Below are 16,600 nucleotides of genomic sequence, written 5' to 3' on the forward strand. Positions count from 1 at the left end.
GCCACCTTCCTAGCCCCATATCAGATATATTGTAAGTATATGGTTTTATTTCTAGTTCTTCTAGTCTGTTCTATTGATCTTTGGGTCTATTTTGTGCCAGTACCAAGCAGTTTCTGTTATTATAGCTCCAAGGTCTGGGCTTGTGATATCACCAGTATGACTATTTTTTTTTTTAAGAATTGCTTTGGCTATTCTAGGTCTTTTGCTGTTCCATATGAACTTTTGGATTGTTTTCTCTATCTCAGTAAAGAACTTCATTGGGATTTTGATGGGTACTGCATTAAATTTGTAGGTCCCAATTTTGTCAGTATTGCCATTTTTACAATATTAATTCTACTTATCCAAGAACATGGAAGGTCTTTCCATTTCTTGATGTAATATTTAACTTCTTTCTTCAAATTTTTATAGTTTTTGCTAAAAGTCTTTTGTTTCTTTGGTTAGGTTTATTCCTAGATACTTTATTTTATTTTGTTTCTTTGAGGCTATTGTGAATGGAATTATCTTCCTGATTTCCCTCTCTGCTTGTGGGTTGTCGGTATGCAGAAAGGCTACTGATTTTTGAGGGTTAAGTTTGTATCATGTTACTTTACCAAAGGTAGGGATAAGCTCTAGGAGCTTAGGGATGGAATCTTTGGGGTCCTTTAGATATAGGATCATGCCATTTGCAAATAGGGATAGTTTGACTTCTTCTTTCCCTATATGAATCTTTTTTATATCTTTTTCTTGCCTTTGTGCTGGGCTAAGAGTTGTAGAATTATATTGAAGAGGATTGGAGAGAGTGAATATCCTTTACCTCATTTTAGAGGAAATGGTTTTAGTTTTTTACCATTCAGTATCATAGCCTTATTTATTTACTTACTTACTAATTGGTGATAGTGGGGTTGAACTCAGAGCCTTGCACTTGCTAGACAAATACTCTACTGACTTAGCTACTCCTCCAGTGCCTTTTGCCTTTATTTATTTACTTACTTACTTACTTACTTGAATAAGGACTTTCCTGGTCTAAGGCTAGTCTCAGACCAAGAGCCTCCCACCTCTGCCTCCTCGACAGTTGGGATTACAGATGTGAGACATTACACATAGCGTATTCCCATACTATCTCATCTGTTGCAAGCTTTGAGACTACTGTAATAAGTGTACTTCAGGAACAAGGAGGATTTTGTATGGCAGCTCTTGGCCTGAAATACATGTGATCTTAATGGAAACCATCAACACCTTGGAACTAGCAGGGACAGACACTGTGCCAATTTTGTGGGTTGTCCTAAGAATTGTTTTAAACTTTTTTCCCAGCATTATATTTTCAGGATTCTGATTTGGGGGCTTCTAGACTTTACAGATTTTTATTGTAGGTTTTCTGAGACTTCAGTGCCTGAAACTGTCTTTTGGAAACCCCATTTGTCCTTTCAGTCCATGGGTTTGAGGCTGGGCTGGCCCTTTGTATAGGATCATAGGCTTGCTATTGAGCAAACACCTGGCTCAAGGCTCCCAGCACAGCCAAGCAAGACTAAGCCAACAGGTCCAAATGGCAAATGAAAAGCAGAACGAGGAAATTCTTTGGAATTAAATTCTTTGGAGTTAAAGGGAGGGAATAAGTGTTTTCAGATTTTTCTGTAGCTTCATTTGAGGACAAATAAGGAGCCATTATAGGCATGAAGGTGACCGAGCATGTAGGTTTCAAAGTGAGGTTTTTTTTTTTAAATTGTGAAAATACCATACAGAGGGGTTACAATTACATGGGCAAGGTACTGAGTACATTTCTTATCAAGCATTGTTGCCTTCTCCTTTGTTTCCCCTTCCCATCCCTTCCCATCTCCCACCCCCCACCCCCCCTACCCACCCCCACCCCCACCCCCCCATCAAAGTGAGTTTTACTATACCCAACTATTGTGAAGTAGGTTTTTTGTTTTGTTTTGTTTTACTTTTTTGGTATCTTCAAGGTCCTCCTACAGTAATACCCCTTGTCTGTGAGGGCTATGATCCAAGAACCTAGGGGATGCTCCAAATCTCAGGTAGCACTAAACTCTACATACACTGCATGCTTTACCCCCCTAGATCACACAGTACCAGACTAGTCACACAGTCTGTCCTGTCATATTCAATAAGCTTGGTACCTCCTTAACATCACTACTCTTATGCTTTGGGGCGTTCTTAATGAAAATTAGGTACTTGAACACTCACACTGCAACACAGCAACAGTTAACCAAGATGGCCAATCACCAGCAACCAAAATGGCTTCTGAGTGGTTAATGAGTGGGTTGTATGTATACAGGATAGACACAATGGACAGAGATGATGATTCCTTGGGTAGGATAGACTAGGAGCTTACAAGATTTTATCAGGGGCTGGGAAGGTGGCTCAGTGGTAGAGCGCTTGCCTTGCATGCTCGAGGCCCTGGGTTCGATTCCTTAGCACTACATAAGCAAAAAGAAAAAAGCCGGAAGTGGCACTGTGGCTCAAGTGATAGAGCACTAGCCTTGAGCTGAAGAGCTGAGGGACAGCACCCAGACCCAGAGTTCAGGCCCCATGACCGGACCCAAAAAAAAAAAAAAAAAAGATTTTCTCATACTACATAGATACATAAGTTCAAACTCCAGAGTTGTTTATTTCTGGGATATTTTTGGATGGCAGCCATCTTCACGTACCTCAGAAACCAGAGGAAGTGAAACTGTAGGTAAGAAGAAATAACTGTACTATCTATACATGCATGTATGCACATATTTTAAAACTGAAGTGATTTGACATGGCTTCAGAGATCTTCAATATACTTAAATAGATATCTTAGACATACTCTTTAGGGTAGGCTTAAGGCCACAGTTTTTGATCAATGCTTTTTCTGCTTGCCATATTTTATAAAGAATATAAACACTTGAAAGAGCCTCACTGCCCTGTATGAGATAAACAAAGGATTAAGCATAGGGTTCACTCTCCCTTTCTCTCCCAGACCTCTCTGAGGTCCCTTAGAATGATGGGAAGAAAACTGCTTTCCTGAAGAAAGGAAATCTGTTTGTAGCCTCTGGGAAAGAAAATGATTGAAAAATTGTCTTTTACTTCATCTTTAGAAGTCAGAGAAAATTGTCTCACATTTCATATGCCCAAAGGTAGAATACATGCATAATCATAAATGATTTTTGTATAAAGTTTAACCTATTAAAACAATGATAAATGAGTAGTGAAGATACTCAGAATCTTTGGGAGTCTAATGCCCATTATCCCTTCTGAAACAATAGTCAATAGTCAAAGGGACATTCACAGAGCATCTGGTTGAGGAAAGAGGGTGTGTGTGTGGGGGGGGGGGGGGGGGTGTGGGTGTGGGTGTGTGTGTGTGTGCGTGCGCACGCGTACGTGTGGGTATGCATGTGCTATTATTGGGATTTTAATTTAGGGGCTTGAGCTCTTGCTTGGCCTTCTTGCTCCTGGTTGGAGCCCTACCACTTGATCCATGCAACCAACTTTCTTCTGTTTAAGGAGTCTCTTGAGCTTTACTGCCCAGGTTGGCCTCAAATCACAATCCTCAGTCCTCAGCCTAAATGTGTCAGCATATAAGGTATTTAATTTAGTAGCTAATCCACTTAAACGCAAAAAAGATCTAAATATCTATGCATATTGTAGATTTTTGTTGATAAATACAAGTGTTTCTGTACTTCCTTGTATTGTAACCAAGTGTAGGTGTTTAGGGAAATTATTAATTACTAGAAAATGGTAGGTTCCTTTTGTAACTCATGCTCTTTTATCTTGTTTTCTCAGTCACATCCATGCTATTGGCAGCACTTTCAAATCCATCAATGTGACTACAGCAGCTGTGATTCTTTCCTATTTGGAATTTCTACTTTCTTTTCCATATGGTAACCAATAATATGGGTAGAAGAATTGTTAATACAAGTCAATAGTCTTATCATATGCTATTATTACATGACAGCATTAGAAAAACTCTAATAGTATCATCACTGTGATTACAAAAAGAATTTTTGAAAATTTGATTCAGATACAATGAATACTCTGAGCTTCAATTACTCCTTAGTTATAAAATATGTATCTTCTATGGTTATCATAAGAATTAAGTAAAGTAAGTATGTAGAAATGCCATAAACTCAAAGATAACAATTAATGGTAGAAATATAAAATACAAAATCAATATACAGGGGATGTTAGGTGATAGACCAAATATTTGCCTCTTTGACTTTTGCCACCATAGCTATGTAATTTTCTAGCTCCAGTTTGGATAATTCTAATGAAAATATACGTGACAATAGTGTGTTTTCTATCTTTTTTGAATCAGCTCTTACATCTTCTATGTGCTCAGTCAGATGAGCAACTTGGGGAAGTGCTACAAATACCCAAAGACTAAAATGCACTACTAGACAAAGCATTAGAAGTTTTACAAGCTTTGTGTAATAACTGAGCTTGATTCTGATGCACAGAACAAACTACGACCCTATTTTTTTACTCTTCCCTTAAGCAAACATGAACAGTCATCTCATGAGACTTTTTTATACCTTGCCTGTTGGCCTGTCTTTTCTATTCATTATTTTTTTTTTGTCTGGCAAAACAATGTCTTGGACTATGAAGCAAACTCTGTTATTGACTTAATTCCAACAATTCTTGTTTCTAATATCCTGGAATCATCCAAAGAGGGTACAGAATAGCATAAAACAGAACCAAAATGACTCCAGCCCTACCACTTGAGCCATGCATCCAGCTTTCTTCTGGTTAATTGAATATTACACTAATATTATGTATGAAAAATCCTTTAACTTTACTGAGGATTCCAATGGTGACAGAGGGTTGTAAGGTTTCAAAGGGAATAACTGACCAGGTTGACTAGTTATCCTCTACCTGCATTGTCATCTCTGAGCTATGTCCCTAGCAGGAGAAGTTCCTCACTCTATGCCCAGGAAAATCTTATTTATACTTCAAGATCCAATTCCAACTCCTCCTGAATTCTGACTCCACATGAACACAACATAATATTCTGTTGCCCAAAATGCCTATTACTCATACACACACACACGCACGCACGCGCACACACACACACACACACACACACACACACACACACACACACACACACACACACACCCCAAAACACAAAAACCAAGAAAAACATTTTCCCCCAAAATTCTAATATAGAATGTATACAGCAAATGGATTTTAAATTAAAATAGAATAAGCTAACAGAAATTTCATTAAAAATAACATTTTCACGTAGCTAAACATAAAATTCTAATAAACTTTCTGCCATTTAGATTACCAGAATATCATCTAAGAGCCAGGCATGCTGGTGCATGTCTGTAATCCTCGTACACTACTGGATGAAGTCGAAGGATCTTAAGTTTGAGGCCATCCTAGGCTATACAGTGAGACCATGTAAATGCTTAACTTGGTTCTTAGTCTAAAGTCCTAGGAGGACAGAAGTGGTTAAGTAACAGAAGATGTTATGGTTTGGATCTGAAATGCCCTCCAAAGGCCATGTACTAGATAGAGATTCAGTTGCCAGTATAGAAGGTGTGGCCCAGTGGAAAGAAACTGAGGTAACAGTGAACATGACCATGACCATGAAGGGCCCCTCCCCTCTTTTCTTGTTTCCTTGTGTTCTACCATGTGATCTGCACCAAGATGTTCAAACTCACCACAGGCTCAAAGCAGTAAGAGCAAACAACCATGAGCTAAAACCTCTGATGGGGTGAGCCAGAATAATCCCTTCTACTTTCTCCATTGATCATCTGAGGTGTTTTGTCACAGTGATTGAGAGCTGACTCTCAGACTCTCATTTAGTTCTCTTCGATTTTAGAAAAAAGAACTTGAAAACGAGACTGCTGAGGTTTTAGTTTGTTTTCTTTTTGTTTTGTTTTAGGATAGGGTTTTGCTATGCAGCCCAGGCTAGCTTTGAACTTGCTATCCTCCCACTTCAATCTCCCTAGTGCTGGGATTATAGATATGTGCCACTACATCAGCTTGTTTTGCTGACATGCTGAAGGGCTGTAGTTCTAACTCCAAGACTCAGTATTGTATTTAGGAATAAGTTGGAGTTAGAAACCTCTAAGCCAAACTTCGTTTGATTACTCCCTACTCTGGTTCATAAGATACACATCAAGCCCCAGAAAAAAATTAAGACTAAAAAATTGCTACAGAAAAAAATTAAGACTATTGCTTTTAATCAAATAGTCTTTTTAGATGGGTCTTTAGAAGCTGAAGATGACTTTTTAGTGGAAAAGGCAGCCCTGGTGTAAAAAGGTACTGTTAGCTGACCTAGATACACACTGCCTTTGGCTTTCCACAGCATGAAGCTGGGATTGCTCACCCTTCCTGTGATTCTCCAACCTCTTTCCTTTCCTATTCTGTTTCCTAAAGACATTCCTGTTCCCATTGGAATCCAATTTACTTGCATATGGAGGGCAACTGTGATGATTTATTCAGTTCTCCAAACTGAGAGCATCAGTTGGTTTTAAAATTTTGTGTCCTTGTTCATGATTTTGGAGGTTTCTTGGCCAAGCACTTGTTTGATTTATAAGATGACATTATACATGAAAGTGGGAAAGAGTTGGTTTTGTAACCAATTCTGCAAACCATGACAGCCTTCCAGTTGTCTCATATCCTGAGACCCTTAATCCAATCAAATAATCTACAGTCATTATATTTAGAATTATAAATCCCTCTAATCCAGAAATGTTTCTAAAAATAAACAAGTAGTTGTTGGGCACTGATGGCTCACACCTGTAATCCTAGCTACTCATGAGGATGAGTTCCAAGGATCGTGCTTCAAGGCCAGCCCAGACAAGAAAGTCCGTGAGACTCTTATCTCCAATAAGCTACAGAAAACTGGAAGTGGCACTGTGGCTCAAGTGGTAGAGCACTAGCCTTGAGCTGAAGAGCTCAGGGACAGCACACAGGCCCAGAATTCAAGTCCCATAACCACAAAACACCAACATCAACAACAACAACAACACAAACCAAAACAAGTAGCATGCCAAGAATGAGCTTTTAGAATGAGTGCCCGACAGGGGGCTGAAGTTCTTCAAGGATTTATTTTCTCCTTAAACATTATTTTCCTAATTCTTAAATTCTGGAATTGTTTTGTCTGTAAACTGTTTGACCGGGGGAGGGGAAAATGTACCCTCATTTTCTAGCTTTGCTAAACCCTTGAAATTAGAAAGTTAAAGTTATGTGAAACAGGCTCTTGCTACATTCTGTGCTTGACCTCACTGGTTGCATCCTAACTAGACCCTGAAATACCAATTGCCCGAGCATCAGCTACCACCTATTTGTATTCTGACACGTTGGCCAGCCACCTGTGGCTCATTGCTTGTAATCTTAACTACTCAGGAGGTTAAGATCTGACAATCATGTTCCAAAAGCCAGCTAGTGCAGACAAATTTATGAGACTCTTATCTCCAATTAACTAACAAAAAGCCAGAAGTAGAGGTGTGGCAAAAAGCCAAGTGAGAGTGAGAAACCCTGTTACAGCCCTAGTACTGGCACAAACACACACACCCAAATTCTGGCACATGCCATTTTGTTTGTGCTCTTCTCTGGGAATAAAGATGACTTCCTATTTGCATCCCCCATCCAGCTACATGGGCCACCTGCTCTGGTCTGTTCCTACTCCCTCTGTATTCTGAAATTCACATCTTTCTCATTCTCTCTGTATTTTGTTCCTACTGTATTCCCATCTGGCTCACCTTCCTCTTTATCTCATCATCAGAAGATAAACTCTAAGAGTTTACAAGGGAGAAGCTCTTCCCCTTAGGCAATTAGTTGTGTATCATAGGTACGTTCCAGCTGCACCTCCCACACTAAATGCTTACAAAAGTATCAGGCCCTCCACACATATTGGTTAAATGATATTGGATAATTAATGTCAAAATCTACCCTTCTCTAAGGGAAAGGGAACAGCATAACCCATTATTCATCCAGTCATGTTGAATGAACGTTGGCAATACCATAGTTTCTCTATTTCTGTGGTTCCACAGCCTCTGCACATGCTAACATCCAAAGATGCTTATGTTTGTTATATGAAATAGTAAAGCATTTTCATGGAACCCATCCATCTCTGGATACTTCAAATTATGTCTAGATTACTTGCTAGACCAAATACAATGTAGCTGCTCTGTAAATGGTTGTTGTACTGTATTGCTTAGGGAATAGTGACAAGGAAAGCATGCATGATCAGTTCAGATGTGTTGTTGTTTTTCAATTATTTTGAACAGGGTTTGGCCTTCTTGCCCAGCTCTCCACACATTTTCAGTCTGTGGTGGGTTGAGTCCATTGATGTGAATCCCACAGATACAGAGGAGCTAGACAGCTTTTATATTTTATTTACACTTAGAAGTAAAAGTACTTGCTTCCTCTCCTGAATTCTATTTTTTTTAGGTAATGAACGAGCTTCCTACTCAGAAACTGGAGAAAATACCTTCCAATCTCAGATGCAGGTCATGATAATAAGTATCATTTATTGAGAGTTAAATAAATTTCATAAATATTCATGCCAAACTTATTTCATGTCAGGCACTATTTCAAGAGCTTTATAAATCTTTACCAATTAATTTTCTTTACCATCCTATTTATTAGAGATATTCATTATTTTTATTTTGCAAATATGAATAGTGAGAAACAGAGGGATTAAATACCTTGTCCAAAGTCACACAGCTCTCAGAGCCAGAGTTTAGACTGGGTGGTCTAGCTCCAGAGTGTCAGCTTCAATCTGTCACACTATTTGTTTTCATTGTATCTCAGCTTCATGTCCTTTGCTCCCAACCCCTGCTCTCCACATATGGGGTCAACCTATCAGATTGGTAGAAGCTATCCCTTCCATCTGCAAGCACTGGCATATGAATCATTTCAGGATTGCCTGCTAAAAACTCTAAAAGAATAGCAACAAAGGGAATTTCGAGATCTGCAGGGGCAGCATCATCAACAGATTTCCAACTGCCAGCTTTTAAAACACGCTATTCCAGACATTCTGTTCCACTTTGTTCCCCGACTGCCACCTAGAAGTGTCCAGTCATTTTCCTGCCGGGAACAGTGAGCCTTGCAGGCAGGTCATCCCCTGGATGAGCCTGTCTCCCCTAAGTGGGAGCAACTATCCTAGAGCAGGAAATGAGCCCAGCCACCAAGCAGAAGCAAGCATCTCATGACACGAACCAAATTGTCCCCTCACAGTGGGGGACTGCACAGAACCACACCCGCAATAATAATCAACCAGACCATAGTTTCACCAAATAGCTAAATTATGTTTATTTCTTGCTCATTCTCCTATTTAAACTCGAAGCTCCTGCATGTCACCATTTTATTTGTTTCTGGAGATGAGTGGCTGGACCTGGTATATTGGAACTCTCTGATACCAGGCTCCTATCTGACCTAAGCATTCCAACAACAGCTCTATCATAATGCTCTCTCTCTCCCTATCTCATTCTCTCTCTCCCTCTCTCTCTCTCTGTACCTACCTCTCTCTCTTTCTCTTTCTCTCTCTCTCTTTCTTTTTGTACCAGTCCTGGGGCTTGAACTCAGTGCTGTCCCTGAGGTTTGTTTTGCTCAAGGCTAGTGCTCTACAATTTTAGCTCTAGCTCCATAGCTCTTTCTTTTTATTATTGTCCATGCTGCTCTCCTGTGGCAGAAACTACTAACATCTGAGTTTTTCTTCTTGGGGTCCAATTAGACCGCATTCCCCATCTCATGTGACATCTATGTGAAAGCCTAGAATGGATTCCTGAAAACATGACCCCTCTACCCTCTAGAAAAGAGTGTGTCATTTGTAGGCCCAGGAGTGTCTTCTATACTCTCATTCTTCTTTACACATCTCACAAATGGAGAACTCTTATTCAGAATAAGTTAGTGGGGGCCTGGCCCCTGAATGACTGATCTCATGGAACAGAGCTCTTCATTGACCACATTAAAATGCAATTTGAGAATTTTTATTGTGGTACATAACACCATTATTTTAGTGACTAAGCCTGTACTGACAATCAACTGCTAAACTTTTTTATTTTCTCCTCATTTTATTCTCCCTGGCCAACTGTTCGCTTGATCCTCTGTTGTAAAGATGATTTCTAAACTATTCAACTGATGAATTCACCAAACTTCGGACCCTACCCAGTTGTTAGCTCCTCAAAGACAGGGCATATAGTTTAGCTCACAGTTCGTAAAGTTCAAGGTCCAAGATCAGCTACTGTTGACAACAGTGGATGGCAGCCTTATCATGGCAGAGCATGTAAGATCAAACAGTCATGTATCAAACAGACACAGACAGAAGACAGAATGGTCGGGTTCAGGCTTGCCTCAGCCTCTTGAGAGAACAGGAATGATCACACCAAAACTACCACGGGGTCATACGGGAAATAGTCATTCTCTTTCTATTGATCAAAGGACCTTCACTAAGCCCCACCCACCAAAGTTTCCACCATCACCCAACAGCACTACCCTGCAGACCAAGCTATCAATTACAGTGAACCCTTGGAGGACACTAAGTACACTGAAACTGTAACAGCACCTCTACTGTCTTTCGGGAATTATTTACAGACAGTCCAGTGCAGCTCCATGGTTGTACACCACTCTGGCAGTATTCCAATTGGCAGCTCTTTGCTCGTTTGTTCTCTAATCCCTAAAATGTATCAGATTTTCCTCCTGCTTCCTACCTTCTTTGGGAGCGATGCAATAATGACGAAGTGCCTCCCTGAGAGCAAATGCAGGTTAACTATGAGAGGTGGCCCTGAAAGGTGAATGAATGGTTCCTGGATGTAACATTTTTGACAGGGGCAACTCACTTTCCCAAATGTTTCTTGAGCTGACATCTGAGGTTTTCTCTAAGAATTTTGTACGGAGACTTGAACTTAGAGCCTTATGTACAGTAAGTTTGCTTGCTCAGATGGTGCTCTACCACTTAAGCTACTCCTCTAGCCTTTTGCTGGCTATTTGGAAATGGGAGTCTTGTAGACTTTTCTGCTTAGGCTGGTTTTGATGCCTGATCCCCTAGATCACAGCCTCCTGAATAGCCAGGATTACTGGCTAGAGCCACGGGCATTGAGCTTTCTCTGAGAATTTTTTTTAATCATTTTTTTAATTAACAGAAATTGTTAATTTTCAGAACTCCTGATTTGCTACTGTTATTACAATTAAAGGCAAATTTTACAGAAAACATCTTTTAAATCAATTTCTCTGAAACAGGATTTTGTAAAATATCCCCCTCCCCCTTGTTGTTGGTCATGAGGCTTGAACTCTGGGCCTGGGTGCTGTCCCTCAACTCTTCAGATCAAGGTGAGTACTCTATCACTTAAGCCACAGTGCCACTTCTGGAGATGAGAGTCTCACGTACTTTCTTGCCTGGGCTGGCTTTGAACCAAGATCTTTAGATCTCAGCCTCCTGAGTAGCTAGGCTTATAGATGTGAGCCACCAGTGCCCAGTCTTTTGTTTTTTTTCTCTCTCTCCTTACTGGGGGTATTGCTCAAAATTAAGAGTCATTTCTGTGAATGGCAGTAACAGTCAGAACAGAACCTGGGTTGGGTGCCCTTCAATCTCACTGCTCACTTGTCCTGATACTGAGCTGAATCTTTTGTGTCCCAGCCAAATTGGCTTTTCATCATTATCTACTATGTATTTATGTCCATGTTCATGGTCTTGAGGTATTTAGAACATGCTTAAAAGTATGCTAGCTTATCTCTCTGCTCACTTAAACAGGCTGTCTTTCTAAATCATTTGCTTACCTACCACCCCTCAAAGAGAAAATATGCATATGCTGTGAGCTGCTTTTACAATCAATTATTCAGAGTCTTGGAGGCTGAAAGATGGAGCTGAACTCCTCTGGAGTATTTTGAAGTAAACATCAAATTATACATGAAGTGCTCTTTGTGAATAGGCTGGGGAGTAGGACCAAGGACAGAGTGGATGGGCTGATTCCAACCCTTGACTAACCTTCAGGAAAATTACTTCCCCAGAAACAGTCAGTTCATTTACCAGGAAGGCTTTTGGAAATCCTCAAATCTTCTGCTTCTGAGAATCTGATAAGAAAATCTGATATACATTTGTGTATGGTTTTGTTTTGCTTGCTTGCTTGCTTGTTTTTGCAGTACCAGAGATTAAATCCAGGCCCTCTTTCAATCAAGGCACTCTATCACTGATCCACACTCTCTGCCCCCAGCCCACACATTTGAGTTTTAGAAAAGAATGTTCTTCTCCAGGCCCGCTTTGTACCATCTTAGTGAAGCCTGCATCACTAAGGGAGACTTGGTATCTCTGTTAAGACTGTGGAGAGCCAGGAATGGGAAACCATCTTCAGGTTTCCTTCCCAGGGCCCAATTTCCTGCCCTCACAAGGTCCATACTTGAAATATGCAAAATAATATATGTAACATTTGTGTTCTGTAGCATAGTCATAAAGCCAAACACCTGTGTACCTTCCTATCTATCTTATAAGATAGACAGATGACTGTCAACAGGGCAGAATATAGACCACACTGGGTGATGATGATCTCTATACTTGTATCTAGTTCCTGCTGGAGTCTCAGCCGTGGGTTGCAGATCTGGGTCTGGCTTGTACATGATGATACTCTGAGGCCAAAAATAGTGCCTGATAAGTTATAGAGCCACTTACTTGCATTTTAATTTTTAATTTATAATAGCTGAAAAGAGAATACTTTTTTTAAGTATCCGGGCTCCTAGTATGTATTTTGGGTCATTTTTTTTTCAAGGTCAGGGACCCATTTTTGGAGCTCAAGCCTTTTTCTATGGTTCCTTTAGTGAAGCTAAGCTACAGGGACATATTTCTTTTTTCCCCTCTTCTTTATTTTTACATGTCATTTTTCACTTTAATTTCTAAATTGTGTATCAGTAAAGTTGAACTGTTTCTTAGTTACCAGTGATCTACCATAATGGTACAATTGCAAAATAAGCTTACTTTTCCTTGGTAATAAGGAGATCCACTTACTGAAATCTCATCCTTGTCACTAATTTTTACAAATTAGATGCTACCACCTACTTGAATTAAATAAGGAAACACATCACTCATGGAATTTAGATCAAGATAATAATAGTAACTCTAATTTAATGAGGGCTGACCATGTGCTGGGCATACCATAGATTCTATTTTGAACCTTCACCATCTTCCTGCAAAGATAGGAATGATTGTTTTCATTGGCAGATGAGGACATGGAGGGTCAAAGGGTAAGGGATTAAATCAAAATCCTTAGGCTTGGACGTGACAAGGACAGAATTGGAATCTTAATCTTTGTTTCCAAAAACCCAAGCTCTTCCTTGCATTTCACACCATATCTCAAATAACAGCACAGCTATAAAAACAATAGCACAAAGTCTTTAAAATTATTTTTTCTCCTCTTACTGTTTAAGCTTAACTTGGCCCACCATTAAAAAATAAATCTTGGGTTGGGAAGGTGGCTCAGTGGTAGAGTGCTTGCCTTGCATGCATGAGGCCCTGGGTTCGATTCCTTAGCGCCACATAAGCAAAAAAGAAAAAAGCCGGAAGGGGCGCTGTGGCTCAAGTGGTAGAGCCTTGAGATGAAGAGCTGAGGGACAGTGCCCAGGCCCAGACCCCACGACTGGACCCCCCCCCCCCCAAAAAATTTTTTATTGTTTTTGAGTTATAAACATTAATACATTTGGGAGGAGGTGGTACTGGGGCTTGAATTCCCAGGCTTGTACTCTCACTCAGCTTTTTTACTCAAAGTTGTAATCTAACACTTGAACCACACCTAAAGGTCCAGCTTCTTATTTACTGATTAGAGATAAACATGTCTGAGATTTGTCTTTTGGGGATGGCTTTGAACTGTGACCCTCAGATCTCAGCCTCTTAAATAGCTAGGAATATGGGTGTATGCCATGGTATATGCCTTTCATTACTACTCTTAATATATTATTGTTTACTAGGAAGTATAAAGAATAAAAATGGCCCCTCAGGACAAGCTGCATTTTTGCCTGCCTCCTGCTGGCTTTGCACGAGGAGACTATAATTCAGCTAGTCACTCTGACTTAGCTAGGCCTAGCAGGGATGGGACAATGGCAGGAAATGAGATGGCACCTCTGAAGCCCAAGTGTGTGAACTTGCATGCAAGTTTGTGGCTATTCTGTCCTTGTGTTAAATGGGGAAGACAGAGGCATTCAGCACAGTTATATTCGTCAAGCAGAAAGACACTAATTCCATTGTGTATTTGAAGTAAGTTCTCATTCAAAGCATATTTGTGTGTTTATGTCCCTTCAGGCAGGCTGAGGACTATTAGATGGAACACCAGATGGAATATTCCAAGCAGAAAGATTCCGTAAGTTGTCTCTGTGAAAGAAGCTCATCAAAGATAGACAGCTGACCAGGGACAGTCATAAAGTGGCACCAGAGGGAAAAAAAATGGATTTCCAGACAGGATGGGTGGAGGGGAAGTAAGGGAGCAGCTTAGTTGGAAACCAAACAAAGACATCCAGTGTGATATTGCAGAGTAAAAGGAAGAACAGGGAATTGCCAGTGCCACTGTGAAAATAAGCAAAGAGCATTTTCTGGCAAAATTAGCAAATGGAATAGATGAGAGAGTGAAGCAAGAAGGCTTTTGAGTAAAGGTAGAAAGATTGTTCAACTCCAGCTTTGGAGAAACCAGCAGGATTAGCTGGCGATGACTTGGGTAAGCTGGGTAGAACTCCCTCCCAACATGTTTAGTCATGTCTGCAAAAGACTGAATTGGGTGATAAGAAAAACCTGAAGGGGAAAAAACCCCAATCACATTTTGTCAACTCATTGTGTATGACTCCAATTTAACCTTACTAAGCAAGTATAACCTACAGCAAGATGAATGATGTTTTCTACCAATTAATCATTCAGGGGTTCTCCCAAAGGAACGATCTGTCAGGAAGACACATTCAGTATGATGGTAGAGATGTGCACTATTGAGCAGTGGAGTGATGCGAAGCTTCAGTCATTTTCAAGATTTCAGAGAATACTTCAAAACAGAGCACTCTTCTTCTAAATAGTGAGGTCCCCACAGTGTTGTGCCTCTTTCTCCTGCTTTGCAAAATGTATAGAAAACTACTGGATATGTTTACACCGTTTAGAACTCTCAAATTGTTTTGCCTGGGTTTTCAGATAAACTTAGAGCATCCTGTGGGTGGTAACAACCATGACAGAGAAATAATTTCTAGTATTTGTAACATCATCAGGCTACACACACCCATTTTTGGCTTAGGTGGTCAAATTTAATTTCCCCAGACTGTTTAATATAACATATCCCTGGTTTATTCATGAAAAATCTAGCCCAGGCTCACACTGTCCAAATTATTAAGCATGCCTATTAAGGCATGCTACAGGCATCCTAGAAATTGTTTATGTATTCATCATTTTGCTGGTACTGAGAATTGGACCCAGGGCCTCACACATGCTAAGCAAGCACTCTACCCCTTAAGCCATGTCTCTCTAGTCAGTCTTGTCAGAATGCATCCTTGATCCCACTCTACTTTCCTCTTTGCCCTGGCCGAGGCAGAACACCAAACACCTCAAATTGAGGCTTTGTCTTCATGGGAACACTGTTACATGCCAATAACATTCACTTCCCACATGACTCACAGAGGGTGGTTGCTGAAGACATTGCTCACCTTGCTGTAGGCAGAGCTGGGCCAACAGAATGCCCTGCTGTCAGCCTCATTGGCCACAGTAAGAAAGGACTTATTACCTTCTGAGGTCAACTTCCCCAAAGACAAGATCTCTGTTCCCAAGGCCTGTATTTATCAGGTCTCTGTGGATGCAGGCTCTACACCTGGTCTTTCTTCCTCATTTATCCAACTCTTCTTGCCAGACACAAATTCCTTAAATCAATGCTTCTCAACGTGTTTAGCAGAGTCAGCAGAGGCATAGGCCTATAGTCCCAGCAACCAGTGGGCTAACGAAGAAGAACTGTGAGTTCAATGTCAGCCTGGACTATATAGGGAGACCCTATCCCAATGAATGAAGGAATGAGTTCTAGAATAATAAACATCCTGGAAGATATTGTGAAGTAATGTAGAGTGGAGGGAAGATTTTATGATCAAATGAATTTGAGACATGCTCTTGAAGATTAATATGCATATATGATTATACTAAAGCTCCTGAGAAATCCCAAACTTTTGTTTATGACAAACTCCCTCTATGGAGCCTATGGTGGTATCAAACTAAAGTTCCTCTTGTCTCTCAACCTCCCAAGTTCTGGGATTACAAATATGTACCACATACCCAGTTCCAAGGTGAGGTAACTTGTACAGAAAAGAGGTCTATTTAACTCAGTCTGGAGGTCTAAGAATATGGCACCAGCTTCTCTCAACTCTGGCCAGGACTTCCTGGTAGATGGTATCACAATGGCAGGAGCCAAAAAAGAGAAATCACATAGTAAGTCAGAGCAATTTGAAGGTCAGACTTGCTTTATTGTAAAAACTCAACACTGTAAGAGCAAGATCCCATGAGAGCCACATTAATCCTTCCCGATGACCTACTTACCTTTGTATAAGCCCCACCTCTTAAAGTTTTCACCACTTATTAACACAGCTACAATTGAAGTCAAACTTCCAAGATCTGAACTCTTAAGAGGCATATTGAAACTATATCCAAATCATAGCAATCTATGAAGCACAATAACTTACGAACACTTAA

Source organism: Dipodomys spectabilis, unplaced genomic scaffold, assembly GCF_019054845.1.
Source record: "Dipodomys spectabilis isolate Male_0828 unplaced genomic scaffold, ASM1905484v1 ptg000045l, whole genome shotgun sequence".
Lineage (NCBI taxonomy): Eukaryota > Metazoa > Chordata > Mammalia > Rodentia > Heteromyidae > Dipodomys > Dipodomys spectabilis.